Source organism: Topomyia yanbarensis, chromosome 1, assembly GCF_030247195.1.
Source record: "Topomyia yanbarensis strain Yona2022 chromosome 1, ASM3024719v1, whole genome shotgun sequence".
Taxonomy (NCBI): Eukaryota; Metazoa; Arthropoda; class Insecta; order Diptera; family Culicidae; genus Topomyia; species Topomyia yanbarensis.
This window is the reverse complement of record NC_080670.1, coordinates 23,279,248-23,296,218: the sequence shown is the minus strand read 5'-3', so window position 1 is coordinate 23,296,218 and position 16,971 is coordinate 23,279,248. Positions and strand designations below refer to the sequence as shown.

At 40.1% G+C, this 16,971-nt stretch overlaps 1 protein-coding gene and 1 long non-coding RNA gene across 2 annotated transcripts in view; one reads left to right on the top strand and one right to left on the bottom strand.

Annotated features, from left to right (window-relative positions):
- Positions 1 to 16,971, bottom strand: part of LOC131677095 (limbic system-associated membrane protein-like) — an 825,653-nt gene that overhangs the window by 513,677 nt on the left and 295,005 nt on the right. The gene's annotated exons all lie outside the window — the stretch shown is intronic.
- Positions 14,800 to 15,728, top strand: LOC131677098 (uncharacterized). Its single transcript, XR_009303281.1, has 2 exons — positions 14,800 to 15,184; positions 15,416 to 15,728. It is a non-coding gene; the product is annotated as an uncharacterized LOC131677098 (long non-coding RNA).

Genomic DNA, 16,971 nt, shown 5'->3' with positions numbered 1-16,971 from the left:
TATCCGGCACTCCGTTGACTGTCTCCATTTCAGACGACTTCAGAATTGTCCTTTGGTATTATTGCTATGCAATTCATGTTTTCTGTGTTTCTGTCCGCACTTGTTTGTTATAACCCAACACTGTTATTCTACCATTTTCTATCAAATGTTTGCTATTTTCTTGACTGTCCGTCCTTCCACACTGACGGAGGCCGCGTCTCTTGCTTTATTTATATGCCGTTGTAAACGAGTATGAAGGGTGTGTTGCTGTTGCAGCCGCCACACTTTGGGTGGGAACATTTTCAAACCTTTCCAACCGGAAGATTTGTTTTTTGTTCGCATTTCACGTACCGATGCTTTCCGTTCTGTTCATTGCTGCGCAACATGACTGAGAAGAAAATATTTTATAAACGCACGCTTTCCTCCAGCTCTGCACGATTGAAGTGGTTAACTATGCAGTTGGTGTCGTAGAGCTTTAGTCGGTGATTTGTTGGGGCAGCTGGATGCTACTACGGTGTATGGAGTAGAGTACTCCTGTCGAGTAAGATATCAAAGAGCATTGCATTTTCCCTAAAGAAGATAAATGCTGCTTCTGAACTTCGGTGGAGATATTTATTGCCCACGATCCGTTCGTGTTGTCGAAAAAACCGGACCTTCATTGAGATGCTTTTCATCACGACTTACAAGCAAACTGTGGCTAATTAATCTGATTCGTTTGATAGAAAATCACTTCAAAAGATGTACCGTTTCGTTCGTGGAACCGAAGAAAATTCGCAACTTAAACCATTGGCCCAATTTTTGAATAACTTCTTATCTGGGTGGATAGAAGCGGGGTACTGCTTCTGTAGATAGTATCAGCTCAATCCCAGCTCAAAGGATTCAAGACATCGCAGTGGAAGCAATATAGGCGAGGATTATGATGATGGGAGATGCGGCTGTGCCGGGATCTTGATGCGGGTTATACTTTCAAAGCTATAGTAGTTGTTGGTGCTTCTTTCCATTGCCTATGGAAGCCTTCAAGCGAAAGTTTTCTTTAATCCAATTGTCAACAATATTTAAAACGAGCCGGCAATACTGGAAGCCAGTTTTCCACTTCTCGAGATATTATCCGTTGGCTTCTTTTGCCTTGTTGTGTATGATGTTGTTCGAAAAAGCATCTTAATTGTATTAAATCTCCATCATTATGAAGATGCCAGTTCGGTATTAACTTTCTAGAATAAGATATACATCAGATGCTTTATTCATAGCTAGCTGTATTGGTCTGCCAATCAGCATAGTGGAATTTTGATCAAAGTTCCTAATAGTATTATATCAACGAGCAGCCTAACTGAAACATTAGTGCCGAACCCCTCCAACCCAGCTCAAACTGAAAATTCATCACATTCCCTAGCCAGCGCAGGCGAATCAAAAGCTTTCGACATTGGAAAACTTTTGCTCCCCTCTTCGTCACGCAATCCCGGCCAGAATAATTCACTTCACTGTGGCGGAAAAGTTTCCTTCAAGAGCAGCCGTTTTTCTTCGCATTTCTGGATGTCGAGTCGACCCAACTTTCCATCGATCAGTCCAAGGCTATTTTTTGATCCCTGATGTTATTGTATGCGAAAGCTGTTTCAAGCATGCGACTCGTTCTTTTTTTAAAGAAATTTTTTTCCATCATCACATTCATCACATGAGATGGTAGTACGTGACTATTCGAAGATTGCTGCTGCAATCCGCCCGTCACCACCCTAATCACATTTTTTTTATTTCTATAGTGTGCTTAAACCCCTTTCTCCACTCTAATAGGGACGACCAACATCATAAATTATTCATCTGTCAAAGGAAGCTCATTCGGCTGTACTATGGAATCTTTTTTTTGGGATGGAACGAAAAAAATATAAGAGAAATGGGATCACCATTCTTATTCTAGGATTTACGACCCGCCCCTTCTCCTCCAGGGGAAACCTTCGTTGAAGGGTTCCCGGTTGAGTCCACGGTAAAGCAAACATTTCACTTGAATAAATAGATGCCATTCAGCGTTGAGTAGGCCCATTTACTGTTAGCAAAGACCACATCTGTCATTACTACGGAATTCGCAGTGGATACATCTTGTGTTTTTGACAGCACACAATTCGCCTATATCATAAGTACGATAAGACATTGAAATTTACTGTAACAAGCCATTAAGCGGACCCTACACGAGCAGAAATATTGACAATAAGTCATATATTCATCTCTATATCCCAGTTAAGCTCAGCCGGAAATGAACCGGAATTCTGGCTGGTTCCAGTTCGTAATCCGGCTCCAGTGACACAACCGATTCTAGTTAGAATCGGTTGTGTCACTGGAGCCCGTATACGAACTGGAACCAGCCAGAATTCCAGTTCATTTCCGGTTGAACTTTACTGGGATAGATGGCAGGCACGTAGCCAGAGGGGGGGCTAGGGGGCTAAAGCCCCCCCCGAAAATTTTCAAAAATAAATTTAAGAAACAACATGTTTTTCGGTGACTCTTAAAAAAATTGTATCTTGTTTGGTTTCAACAAATTAATGCGAGAATTGTGAGGAAGATTGCTATTTCGTACACCGAAGACAGCGGTCAGGATATCTACTCAGTATGCTGAGTGTGATAAAACAGTTCCCTTCATATTGTGTGACTCGTCGGAAGACAAACGAAACTGTTACTTTAATTCTTGCTGTGGGGATCTGTCGAATGATTGAGTCGCAGAAGCAAGAAGTAGTGCTCCAGCCAAATACGGAGGCTATTGACTTCAGGTCTTTTCGCATAAGATCGATCTTATGCGAAAAGACCTGAAGTCAATAGCCTCCGTATTTGGCTGGAGCAACATTAATGATGTGAAATATTTGCTGAAGGTGATTATGGAGGTTATGCTTACGAACATCGCCTTTAACGAGTTTAACCATGTCAGGCGTTCACTGCTGATGCCATTTAACAAATTAGCCCAGGCGAAACCAGTCATTTTGCATAACAACTTGTAACATGTGGTTGATCCTCATATATATGGACGATGAGAAAATCAATGCTCGGCTACAAGATCTGATACCACTTACTTGCACCGTGGCTATTAAAAGATTCCTGTCACATTTCGAAAAAATGGTATTCATTATAAAGGACACATCTAGGAAGTATATTAAATGGTGTTTTTGTGGTGAAAATCTAGGTGAACAGACATATTTCCTCCAACCTGACCCTGTACGTAAAAACTGAATGCGATAGTATTATTTTACACATTATATCTTTGCATATACATAGTCTCCAAAACCATTTCCTGAAAAACAAACATTTGCCAAATTTTGGCTGCTGTTCGGATAATATTGACGGCAAAAACTGCGTCTAGTATCTCAAAATCAACGGTCGGCACCATCATTGAGGAAGTCGACACTCGTGACCCGTCAGAAATTCGCGAACATGGACATGGCAGTAACCACTATGATGATAAGGAAGTGTACGAGATAGAAATGAACACCACCGCGACACTGTTGGTTAGGAAAAATATTTCTCAGCCTAGTAAATAGTTCTCCACATGCAATCGCTAGTTGTTCGCACGAGATCTGTAGGACAACCATTTACGTTTTATCACTTTCATTGTTCACATCATGGAAATATATTGAAGACACAAGGCTTCATTTAGCTAATGCATTGAACCGAATAAAATAAACGAAATATATAATAAAATTGCAGAAGTTTTATAGAAAAGTGAGCTCAAAAACTGTCCCAAAATGAGAACTTTATCGCTAGTGGTTGTGTCTAACAAAACTCAGATATTATGTTATATATTAGCCAGAATAAAGTTAGTTAAAGCATAAGCAGATTGAATTTCTGTAATAGGTTAGTGCACTGTACGCTTAGTAGAAACATCAGGCATCTCACTCAAGCGTGCTAGACAAAAACATTTCCGTTAGTTGATGACAATATAGTCGAGAAGACAGTTTTTGTTTTCGCGTCATTTTAATGCAATAGTATTTCTGTTGACACTCAATTTCATTTAATGCGGAGAATGCGGTCCATATTTAAACATTATTAGTCCGCAAAGTAGTGATATTTTAAACAATCGAACAATAAGCAAGAAAAATTCCAAAAAATAAACAAGCCAAAAAGTGGTAAAACAGCGGTTTTTCTGAGGTGTTCATCAACCCAAGAATTGTATACCGTCGTATATTACTAATGTTGTTCACATACAGAAACGTACATAGTAGCGGTAGGACTATCTGTTGTGATTTTATCCTTACTTTTCAACGGATGTCAATAGATGCTAAACCACATATTAGTCAATCAATCATAATAAACTTAATGTTGTAAGCAGCAGCATTTCTGTCTCTTTCGATGGTTTCCAATTAATGTCCATGTAAGTCTAAAAACGACGTGACGATACAGTGAACAAACATCAGTAGCCTATCACGGAGAGCGACTAAAATGTTGTAACTAGTTGAGTCTACAGTCAATAGATTGGGATTAATGTTTCGATTTCATGTTTTCGTTTTATTTGTGTTCGTTATGGAATAAAATGAGAGAGATGAGCAGAGATCACGAAGAAAAAGAGAGAAAAAATAATAAATAAATTGAAATCGACCCAAGAGCAGCTGTTCTATATTTTCTGGGCACTCAACTACAGAACAACAGAAATCATCAAAGAAAGTTGGCCTTACACCTACGTTACTCTTCGACAGAGGTGAAGTAAGTGCGATGTATACCCGTCCATATGTCGGAATAAAGAGATGCTGAAATTATTGAGCTTGTTCATATTTATAATATTTCTTTTTTTTTCAATCTAAAATTTTATTTGAAACGGCTCAATGCGTTAGCACAACTGATCCGTGGGTCTTTTAATTTTTTTTACAATAAGTAAAAATAAAAAAATTCTAAGAATGTCGGTCTGCCAGATCTTGTTGACGCAGTTTGCTGCTGCGTGTTGAGATCTTTTTCCTTGGCGGTGAGGCCGCTTGGTGGTCATTCAGTCTGCCTTCTCTCGCGTTATCGTTCCCGTCCATGTCGTCATCGGTACTGCTTTCTTCCTGTTCACGATCAGAGGTTCTTATTTGTTTCTTGTTCTTATGGGTCGCTGTTGTATATCCGTCTTCATCGGTATTTGCTTCTTTATTGGCGATGCTAGTTGTTGGTTTGGGAGCGGTTGTCGTGGTCGTTGCACCTGCATTATTGGGTAATTGGATCGTTGTTTTAGGTTTATCTGAAGGTATCGCTGGCTGCTTGTTAGAGTTGGCTGTAGTAGATGAGTTTTGACTAGTTGCTTCGGCGCATGTTTTTCCGTAGTAGGCTGTATAGTTACAGAATTGGCATGTTGGGGTCTGCCCGGGATATGTAATTAGCGTTGTTTGCTTATAGGTCACGCTATCCTTCGGTGATTTGCATTCGATAGTCATGTAAGAAGGTATTGGTTTAGTCACTCGCATTCTCACAATACGAACGCCATTGGGAATGCCGGAGAAAAAATTTCTCCAGGTGTCATTCGTAATAGATTCTACTTCTCCATATTGCGACATGATTTGCTTGATGAAATCCTCCTTCGTGCGCGGGGCCAAATCATGGATACGCACGTCCACCATGTCGTTTTCCATATGCACGGGGATCTTGATTCTGGTGTTATTAAATTCGACCTCGTGTTGCATGTTGTTCTTTGCAATAAAGTTTTCGGCCTGTGCTAAGCTTCTAAACGTGATCAAAACACAGTTTTTACGTGATGTAGCTGAATGTAGGTAACTTCAGCGAGATTAAGCTCCATTTTCACTTTAACTAATTGTTCCACTTCCTTAACTGTTCGTGTTATCCCGTAGCACAGGCGCTTTTGCTTCATTTGGCAAACTCATTTTACTCCGCAGCCGGGGGCAACGATACAATTTGTATGTGCACTGATATAGAACAATAGCTAGCTTGATTCACTGGTGCCTGTAGCCTGCTATAGCGTAGCAATTTTTTTTGCTTCTGCTTTTTGCGACATCAGAAGATAGACCTTCTAGTTCTTTTGGTAATACATTTAACAAATTTCACGTACCGTCAAGTCCCCAGTTACCGTGCGTTTAGGTGGATTTGACGTGACTTCAAATCCTGTTTTTTTTTTATCAAAATGAAAACCGCCCTCATAGTCACCGTAAAAATACCTATCTAAATACGTCACAATTTAGAAATAATATAAAACTATTACCAACAAAACGAGAATAAGTAGTTGAGGACATTTGTTTGGCACCAGTGCACGTTATATGATCAACTTACGGTGTATTTAAAATTTTGATTCAACTTTAGTTGGAATGTTTCAATAAAACGATGAAACGAAAGGATTTGGGATCTGGATCTCTCCGATGGATTTAGGGAGCTAGTTCTTTAAATTTCGTGATTTTGAAACTGCACGGTGAACGACACATGCACGGCGACTGGCGATTTGAAGGAAAATTAGAAGATATTAGTAATCAGTGTTTTCATTCGATTTGTAGACAATTTTCTTTAATCAATTAAATTGTGGGCAGTTTCCTTCAGTTGATTTAATCATTTAAATTTATATTTTGATCCTATTGATTACCAAAAATCCTTCCTAACTGGGGTTCTAATCTACCCGACCAAGGCTAGTCTTGAAAATAGTTTCATTTAAATAGAATATATCAAAAAATTGTGTTAGCATGATGCCTTGGAACTGGTAATACTCGCAGAACACCAGACAAAGAAAATAGAAGTTGAACCGTCTCTGCGCATCTACAAATCGCTTGCTAAATCAGAAGATTTTGTACGAATTTCGACATTCTCTTCGTTCGAACATTTTATGGATATTTTTCTACTCATTTCGGTTTAGCATCTTCTACGCCTTTTAAAGGTGTAGCTTGGAACACCTAGTGTTTTCCAGCACCGTCAAGCATTGTCATATTCGGTTAGCGCATAAATACTGTGAACTCTAGAATATACTTTGTTGTAACGAGAGTAAGTACTATAACCTTTCTTGTGACAATGAACATATTTTTAGGATTGTCTTTGATTTGGAATTGATTTCATTATGAACTTTTCAAAATTTAATTTAGTTTCTAGTGACTATGTCAAATTGTCAGAATTAAAAGCTTTATGCAAATTTTTTTAAGCCCCTCCCGAAACAAAATCCTGGCTACGGGCCTGATAGATGGTGTAAGGTCATCTTCAAAATATTGATCCTGTAGAATTTAAATGGGATTGATGGATTGAAGCAGTCTTGTCAAGATATTTATGGACAATATTCTTGTCTCGTGTAGGGTCCGCTTTATATCATTCACAGAATCTAGTTTTCGTTAAGTAAAATAGGTTGAAGGTTTTTCGTTTCAAAGCAATATCATTTTAAGCACATTATGGCGTATTAATATTTCTGGCAGCTCATTTAAAATCACAGATGCAAAGCCAAACCAAAGGAGTTTGGTTTGTTTTCTTCACGTCCTAACCTCAATCGATTTTTACAGTGCAAAATATTTTGATTTTCTCACGAAATAATTCGGCACCATTTTCTTAAGGTTCAAAAAACCTTTTTTGAGCAAGTGTAAGAATTGGAAGCTCAGTAGTATGCGTAGAAAAAAATGCGTTCAGCTTTGCCACCGGTTTAGCCATACAGAACCTTTTCAGAACTCTAAAAGAAGAATATCCGTAGATTTATTTTATCATCACGATTCAGTTTATGCCAAATAGTTGGTGGAAAAACATTTGACCGATCGGAATGGTGGTTTTGAAACAGGGGCTGTTATTTTACCACTACCTGTACACTAGAGTGACAGGAAAAAAATTACCCCTATGACCAACGTGCCTGAAGTTTGTATGGGATTTTTCGACAATTTACATGAAGAAAACCCACTAACTTGCATGCTCGCCGCTAGATGGCACTGTATGCATCGTATTATCACTCTGAGTGAAAATAAGAAAGATCATTTAATTGCCTACAACTTTGTCGAAGACCGCTAGTCTAGCTGGCTTTGTTAAAAAAATTTATTAAACTTTTAACGAAGTGATGTCTGAGTCAGTTTTGCATGGGGCCTAGTAGTGCATGGTTGTGTATCAGTGCTTGATTCACACGAACTAAACATTTCTGTGAGAAAATGGTTAGGTTTAGGTCAATAGTATATTCAGAAGATTTATAGTAAGTAATACGAGTCAAGTTCTTCCGAACATCTCGATATTCTATCTCACTTCTATGAAAAGTTAGTGTTGGCGCCCTCTATGCGGTCATAGGTGAAACTAAAATTTTCTAACCAAAACGTAACTAGTATTTTGTACTTCAATTCTTTTGAACATATTATTCAGCTAAGCTTTTCCTTGTCCAAACTGAATTTTTTGTTCAGTGTATTTTTATCGAAAACTAAACCAATGAAAGTCATATTCATCTCAGAATCAAATTTCCCAACTGCTAGTTGCCTGACACATGCAAAAAGTATCAGTAACGAATTTGGTATTCGTTATGCATATTATCCTGATTACCTGTACCTTACCTGCATTACTACTCATTTTACCAAATAACAGCGTTATAAAACTAATCAATTGTATAAATCAAAGTTAAACAGTATCAAGTGCTGTTCAAAGATAAACAATCCGAAGTGTAATCGTAATAATTTACGTCCGGAAGTCACCATCTTGGATTTCTACATGACGTCAGACATAAATTTCTGGCACCTACTCGTCAAGACCATCCCGAAAATACCCAGTCAGTCTAGATTCTAGAGTGTAAACTCTGGACTCTTCACGCTGCATTCTGGACACCGGGTTCTGGTCTCGATATTCTGTGCTATGGACTTTGAACTATAATCTCTGGGGTCTTGATTCTGGACTCTGGAATCCGAACTCTAAACTCTAAACTGTGAAGTCTGAACTGTGCCCCCGGGACTCTGGATTCTGTGCTCTTGACTCTCCCTTAGGGACTATGGATTGTGGGTTTTGGTCTCTGGATTATGGATTAGATTCTGGATTATTTAGATTCTGGACTCTTCAAGCTCAATACTTGATGAGGGACTCTTGGTGCTGACCTCGAATTTCTGTACTATGCACTCTGAACTTTAGGTTTTGCACTCGGGTCTCTGGATTCTGGGCTCTGGGCTCTGAACTCGGGACACTGGGCTCAGTGTTTTGGGTTGAGAACTCTGGTCTCTGAACTCTGAGCCCTGGTCTCAGGATTCTCGTCTCTGGACTTCTAGACTTTGAACTCTGGATGCTGCACTCTTCACGCTGTGTTGTGGACTCTGGATTCTGGCCTCTGGGCTCTGTGCTCTGGAGTCTGAACTCTTGCCTCAGTGTTTTGGGTTAAGTACTACGGGCTCTGGATTCTGGTCTCAGAGCTCTGGACTCTGGCCACAGTAATTTGGGTTGAGAACTCTGGACTCTGGATCCAGGATTCTCGATACTGTTCTCTACACTCTGAGCTCTGGACTCTGCATTTTTAACTCTGGATTCTGAGCTCTCGCCTCTAGATTCTGTGCTATGGACTCTGGATTGTAGACTGTGGTCTCTGAGCTATGGGTTCTGGGTCTTGATTCTGGACTTTGGACTCTGAACTGTGGACTCTAAACTCAGGACTATGCACTCTGCACTCGGGACTCTGGATTCTGGACTCCGGACCCTGGGTTCTGGTCGCTGGGGAATGGAATCTATGAGTTAGTGACTCTGAAATTTGGGCTCTGGATTATTTGCTGAGAACTCTGGGCTCAGTATTTTGGGATAAGAACTCTAGACTCTGGTTTCTGGACTCTGGTCTCTGGCATCTGAACTATGGATTCTGGACTCTGAGCTCTGTCTTCGGAACTCTGAGTTCTGATCGCTGCGCTATGGACTCTGGACTCTACATTCTCGACACTGAACTCTGGATTCTGGACTCTAGACTCGCCTCAATATTTAAGGTTAAGGACTGGACTCTGCACTCGGGACTCTGGATTCTGGACTCCGGACCCTGGGTTCTGGTCGCTGGGGAATGGAATCTATGAGTTAGGGACTCTGAAATTTGGGCTCTGGATTATGTGCTGAGAACTCTGGGCTCAGTATTTTGGGATAAGACTCTGGTTTCTGGACTCTGGTCTCTGCCATCTGAACTATGGATTCTAGACTTTGAGCTCTGTCTTCGGAACTCTGAGTTCTGATCGCTGCGCTATGGACTCTGGACTCTACATTCTCGACACTGAACTCTGGATTCTGATCTCTAGACTCGCCTCAATATTTTAGGTTAAGGACGCGCGACTCTGGATTCTGGTCTCTCGCCTCGAGACTCTGAGCTATGGAATCTGAAGTCTGAGTTGTCTCCTCGGAATTCTGGGTTCTGGTCCCTGGCTTATGGACCCTGAATAAAAATACACCGAAAAAAAATCAGTTTGGACAAGGAAAAGTTTTTCAAATAACTTTTTTTCCTTGAAAGTGCCCAACTTCAGTGTTTGACGGTAGGTAGGGAACATAATTACCTACCTTGGAATAAAATTTCTTCCAAGTCAAAGATGGAGTTTTTTTGTAAATCGACTTTAAATGTTTAAAATCGACTTTTTTCAGTGTAGGAGTCGATGAAGAATTTTTTTCAATATTTTTATTCAAAACTTTGACTAATTTTGTGAAAATCACTACTACAACATTTTTATAGGATTTGTTATTTTTAGACTATAGCCATTTGAAAAAAAATTGATGAAAATGTTTGACCCTTTTCAGAAGACAAAAAAATACTACTTAGTATGCGAAGTGGCTTTTTGTGACAACCCTAATAAACATCTTATAATCCAAGAGCCTAACGACCTGTTCAGAGAATCATCCAAAGTATAAGTGGAATCGTTCGACTATATGGATTAAAGTTCGTGTATAATTTTTTTTATTAGGGAAAGTCTTCATGTACAGAAAGTTTCATTAAAATCTGAGAGGGTGCCCTTTTTGTTCGATTAGAGAGGTTTTAACCTTAACGTCATTCGCCTCTTCCGGTTAGAAAAATCTCTTATGAATTTTTTTTTGCCCTATACAGGTGCGCTGCGTACAAGGCAATCGATTTACCAACTACGCTACGCCCATCCCCGAGGGTGCTGCCAACTCTGAATACGATTTGGCGCGAAATTCGTCAAAATCAAAGTTCAAATTGTAGGTGCAATACAAAAGTATAAACTCTAACGGTTACGATATCCCATAAGGGATTATTCATAAATTACGTAACGCAAAAATTGCCCAAAATTGACTCCCCCTCTCCCCATGTTACGTAACATTTCTTCGAAAAACTTTTTTTTTGTATAGGAAAAAAATTTTACGTAACGATCTAGCTTCCCCCTCCCCCATATATCACAACTTCTCGTACCCCCTCCTCCCTATACGCGTTACGTAATTTATGAATGGTCCCTAACATAGGTTTATCCCGCTCGGACGTGCCTGGCAGAATTCCCCTCAGGTAGCCAGCAGCGAAATAAAAAGTCTGGCAGAATTTCTGGAGGCCTGGCTGGCAGAGCGCTGCCCAGCCGGCCGGCTCAAATGCAACAACCGTTTCTGGCAGAATTTTTCGCCTTACGGTTATAAACGGTTTTTTCTGCCGGATTTCTGCCAGGCACGCACCGGCAGGACCGGTTTTGTACCGCTTCAGGTTTTGCTTGTATTTTTCTTATTTGTTTTAAAATTTTATGTGAATTTATAACAAAAACATGTCTGGAGACATGAAATCCATTTTACTTACCATGTTTGAAACCAAAATCTTTGTTTCTCCCTATTTTTTCATCTGCCAAAACTATCCTTCTTGGAAAAATGTAAATATGGCGAAAAAAGCAACGATAAACAAAACAGAACCGGTGAGGCGAATCTGCCTGCCATAACTGGAAGGAGTATAGCTGAATTCTGGCAGTGCCATTTTGATAATTTTGACAGCTGCCGGAATCCTGACGGATTTTTGCTGGCTGCCCGTTTTTCTTCCAAGCGGGGAGTATAGCTGAATTCTGGCAGCGCCATTTTGATAATTTTGACAGCTGCCGGAATCCTGACGGAATTTTGCTGGCTGCCCGTTTTTCTTCCAAGCGGGATAGTTCGGACCAAAGAGAATAGGGAAAGAGACGAATAGTGTGAAACCAAAAATACCTTATTAAGCAGACCAATCGTGCAATGTAAATAAACATTACTCATGCCTGAGTTGGAGGAGATAAGTATTGTACATCTATTAAAAAAGAAATTTCAATTTTCGTCAGAATTTGGTTCAATCGTGATTGTGAGGTGCATTCTAGAGTATATGTATGAGTAAAAACAAGCTTTAGAATTATTTCATCTCTTTTTTTCGAAATGCGCATCGTTTGATAAACAAATCTAACGATCGACATACGGTTTGTATTCAAAATATAATAGAAGTCATTTAAAGTGCTGCCTGTGGAAGCGGTTGCCAAAATTCTAGTGTTGAAATCATCATAAAGGGAGTGTTGCCGTTTTGACTGATTTTCACTCTTCGTCTCTTTCCCTATTCTCTTTGGTTCGGACTACAGACACTTCCCACTCAAAAAGTGCAAGTTGCTGGTTGGCGGGGGGCTATTTGCAAACTCGGATGCGCTAATTGCCCTACAATTTGCCAGCAATTTGCTGGCAATTAGGGAGCTATTTTAAATGCAACATTTGGGCCATTTACCGCCGTCATTTTTTGCCGCTCAACCCGCCCTTAAATCGCCCCCAAAGCGCCTAGGGAACGCGCTATTTAATCGCCCCTAATTGCCTAGTATGAAAATTAAAAATAATTATTTTCGGATTCAATATCTACTCACATAAACTTATCAGTACACTAGGTAATCACCTCCAAACTTTAGGAAGAATCGATGGTGAAATTCGTATTGCACACCAAAACTTACCACAATCAAACTTTTATTTAGACTTCAGGTCAAAGATCTTGTTCCACTATACTTACACACGATTCCACAATTTCCTACATTTATTGGCTAAATTAAGTGCACTAGACAAACAAAATACAGCGAGAATACGCCAATTGTTTAAAAAACAATTTTAAACTTAAGCCAAACATGAACTGCCATGTTTGAAAAACTCAAAAAACAACCAAGTCCATTTCAGCCGCCAGAAAATTTGTCTAAGTGTTGAAATCGCCTTTAAATCGCATTCGCAAATTGCATTTGTTCCTAAGGGCAATTAGCACAGGCGAGTTCAGTCAAACGTCAAACTGTTTAAATCGCCTGACCATGCTCGTCCGCATTTTATTTGGCCGAGTTTATACACAGACTAGCGAAGTGTCAAAATTTGCAGCCAAGCGGACTGTCAAAAAGTGCAGTCAAACGAGCATGATGGGGAAGTGCAAGAGGAAGCCCATGCAAAGCTTATAGGAGCTTCAGTGATGCCAGTTTACATTCATTGTTGCTAGTTTTACTGTTTTTCTCTCCGCTAGTCTGTTATATAAAGTGTCTGTAGTTCGGACTATGTCACAAATGTTTTTTAACTATGCGGGTTCAGTAAAGAGTGTAAATTGCAATTTTCAGTTAGTGGGCACCCGCGTGAACATGTAAAATGTGTACGTGTATTATGTGTTTAGAATTGAGTGGCTCCCCGAGTTTGTATGAGCGGTATGATTGTATTAAATTTTAAATACAACTTGGACTCCCTCTCATTCATTTTTCGTTGTTGGAAGAAGGATGCGCCGATTTCAGATTACGTACTGCTAGGTAATGCAAGTTTTCCGTGCATAGCAACAAAAAATAACATCAAAACATTGAATTATTGTCCGTGTTTTTCCAAAGGAGATGCGACGATTATTTTTCGTCGCAGCAAGATTCGTAGCGTTATTCGGCACACGATTCGTCGCAATGTGAATATTTCTAGAGAAAATTTTCAATAGGACGTAAGTAACATTGAGAGCCTCTCTTTGTTTACTTTCTCTTTCGTTTATTACGACGTCATTGCAACACTTTGAACTAATTTTCCAGTACATATCGAAAGCCGACGGTTTTTACTAGATTATTACTAGAGTAGAAGTAGAAAATATTGAAATGGCCGAGTAATGAACAGAAGAGAAAGACTCCAAAAGCGGACCCTACACGAGACAAGAATATTGTCAATAAAAATATTGACAAGACTACTTCAATACGTCAATCCCACTTGAATTCTAATGAATCAATATTTTCAAAATGTCCTTACACGATCAATATATTGATCAATAATTGGTTTATTGTCAATATTTCTGCTCGTGTAGGGTCCGCTAAAGAGAATCTCTCATTGTTACTTACGTCCTATTGAAAATTTTCTCTAGATTTCTTATGCAATGTGTTGCGTCCGCGAGAAGAAAAACTAGCATCCATCTTCATTCGATTCACCCTTCCGCTACCTACCATGTGAACGATTCGCATGCCAAGCCAAAAGGAAAAAATAACATTTCAAATCCCCGCTAACCGTAGCGCTGTTGGCCGAGTGAATGAGAGAGAAGATTACGAAACAGCGAGAATAAACAAGCGCACCGTCGCTACCGATGAGCACCCGACGTCATTACCATCATCAACATCATCACACGCACAGAATGATGTTTGTGTGAGTTGCAGTGACGCCAGTTTTGTGGAATATTCAGGATTCCAATTTTTGTCGCGTAAACATTTTCAAGCGGTATTGTGCTTTTCACCGAAGATTAGCATGCGACGGAATCAATTCAAAATAGCGAAAGAATTGAAAATATACCCTGTTAGCTCCATCCGCCCAGTTTAAAACAAACATCTAGCAATATATAGGCCCTGTTGGTCAGGTATCGGACGGTCATGAATTGGCAGTTCATGGATTTATTCACCCCTTCACTACCTGTTGAGCGAAAATCGGAAATTTTTTGTTACTATTTTTTGGTACCCATTTAATTTATTGTTTAGTGTGCCTTTTTGATTCCTAACTCGATTCCTTTGCATCCTCCTAAGTTTCCCTTGGTTCAAGACCAATAGTCGCTCGAACACTTCATATAAAAATCAATTCAAATTACATTTTTGTAGCCTTGCGGAATTAAAAAGGTTAAATCTTAAAAATGGCGGTTTCGCAATCTTGTCGCTATCTTGTTTTTTCGCTATTTTTGCTAATTTCCAGTGATAACCACAATATACAAGCAGTCGATTCCGGTTGATGTAAACAGTTTTGTTTAGAAATTCGATTTAGGCAAAGGAGTAAGTGCGAAAAGTGAAGTTTTATCCTACAGTACAATCCGATTACGATTCCTCTCCGACGGCGATTGTTACTACGAGGAGTTTACTATTCCGGCAGCGAAGAGGAAACACCGCAAATAAGGACCGACGAACCAAAGCCGCAAGTGAAACATCAACAACAGCAACGACCAACAGACATAAAATGACACTTACGGCCAATTTCTTCACTGGATGAAAATCGGTTTTTGCTGAAAACCAGTTTTAATGTTGCTGGTGACCAATTAGCCGAAACCCGGTTTTCAACGAAAACCGGTTTTCATTCAAGTGAAGAAACTGGCCGTTAGGGATCCGTCGTGTACAGTCTAACCCAATAAAGCGATTTTTGAACCGAACAGCTTGAATGACATTTTAATAAAAGGTGGTGCAATTTTGTGTAAAAACCTGAAACTTTAGAAGCCAGGAAAAGAGCCAAGGAGTGTTATGTCGCCAATAACGGATTGGTGGTACTCATTGCCGAAGGAAAGAATCCTCTCAACACGTCCGAGCTCCATCCAGACGAGGAATATTGGGCCACCGTACGCGGCACCTGAAGCCGAAAAAATCAGCCTCCTGTCAAGGACGACGTCCCTGTGCAGCCAGCATAACTGCCATGGAAATCAAAACATTAACTTTGAATCGATTGATTAAAAGCTGTAATTAATTACTAAACGTAGTTTTTTTTGAATAATACGGTGTTAAATCATCCCACAAGGTGCAAAACGTCGTGTGGAATGCTTGAATGTCGTGTATATTGCCGAACATAATTCTTTGTTTGGGGCTTTATAGCTATAACGCCCTATATATGTAGGTCGCTGTCAAACTCCATATGACGGTATAGGGTTGTCAGAGGGCTGGAAAAAATTGTTGGAAGCGAGTAGCAGTTTAAGGGAATTTGGCGTTTGGTGGCAAACAAAGTGGACGAGGAGCCACCTATAGTGAACACTGTAAGTTTTTAAAAAATCCGAAAGAAAGTTTCCAATTGAGGTTTGTGCATCTTTTACATACATAAAATAATGCAAAATGTTATTAAAGATTCTTGTATGCAAAACCACAGATAACCGACAGTAGGTGGCAGTAGTCAAGCACTGCTCTCCAACTTACAACAAATTCCACGAAGCCAAGTACCAAATCAGTCGAAATGTTTCGCCCGAATATTTTACCCATTGAATCCGGTGATGGGAATAAGGTACGGTGCGCCGAGGAAGCATGAAGTTGAAAATAAGCTCCGTTTTTGTACCTCCCCTTGGTGGCGGCAGCCCCCGCAGGATGACCACTCGAACTGTACGGCGAGGTATGCCGCACAGCTTCGAATTTGATCCGGCCCACTGTGCACTAAGTCGGTACCCGTGTACAGCACGTAGATACACTCGGTCCTTTGGCCGACCGGCCGGGTGTGAGAGCGATGGGAGAAGAAAATTTTCACTCCCTTTAAATCCGGATTTAAAGTAGTCTTTTTGTCTCGTTCTTGCAAATGTTTGCGCAACGGCTTTTGTCAGCTTTCCAGTTAAGGGCGTTCGGGACGAGGAAGCTTTTACCGCCCGACGTCGGCGGAGCCGGCGATGTGCGAGCGTCGGATGATCAGACAACGGGTTGATAAGCTTTGTTTTTGTTTTGATGAGGTATAAGGAAAATATTGATGAAAATTGAAGCTGGCTGCATACTGAACTATGTCGATTTGAAGCAATGCGATGTTTTGATTTGAACTACATTTTCAAACTGAGTAAACAGCTGTAATCAATTTGACGATCGGACTGGTGTGGTAGCTATGGGCTTAACATGCTTAACAAGCATGAAGTCCTTGAATTAAGTCCACACGTTGTAGACAGTCCGTTGTGTCATACAGATCACAATTTTCCACTTCGTCAGCAGTCAGCCTGCCACCGAGACGAGTTTCCGCTGACGAAGCTACCAT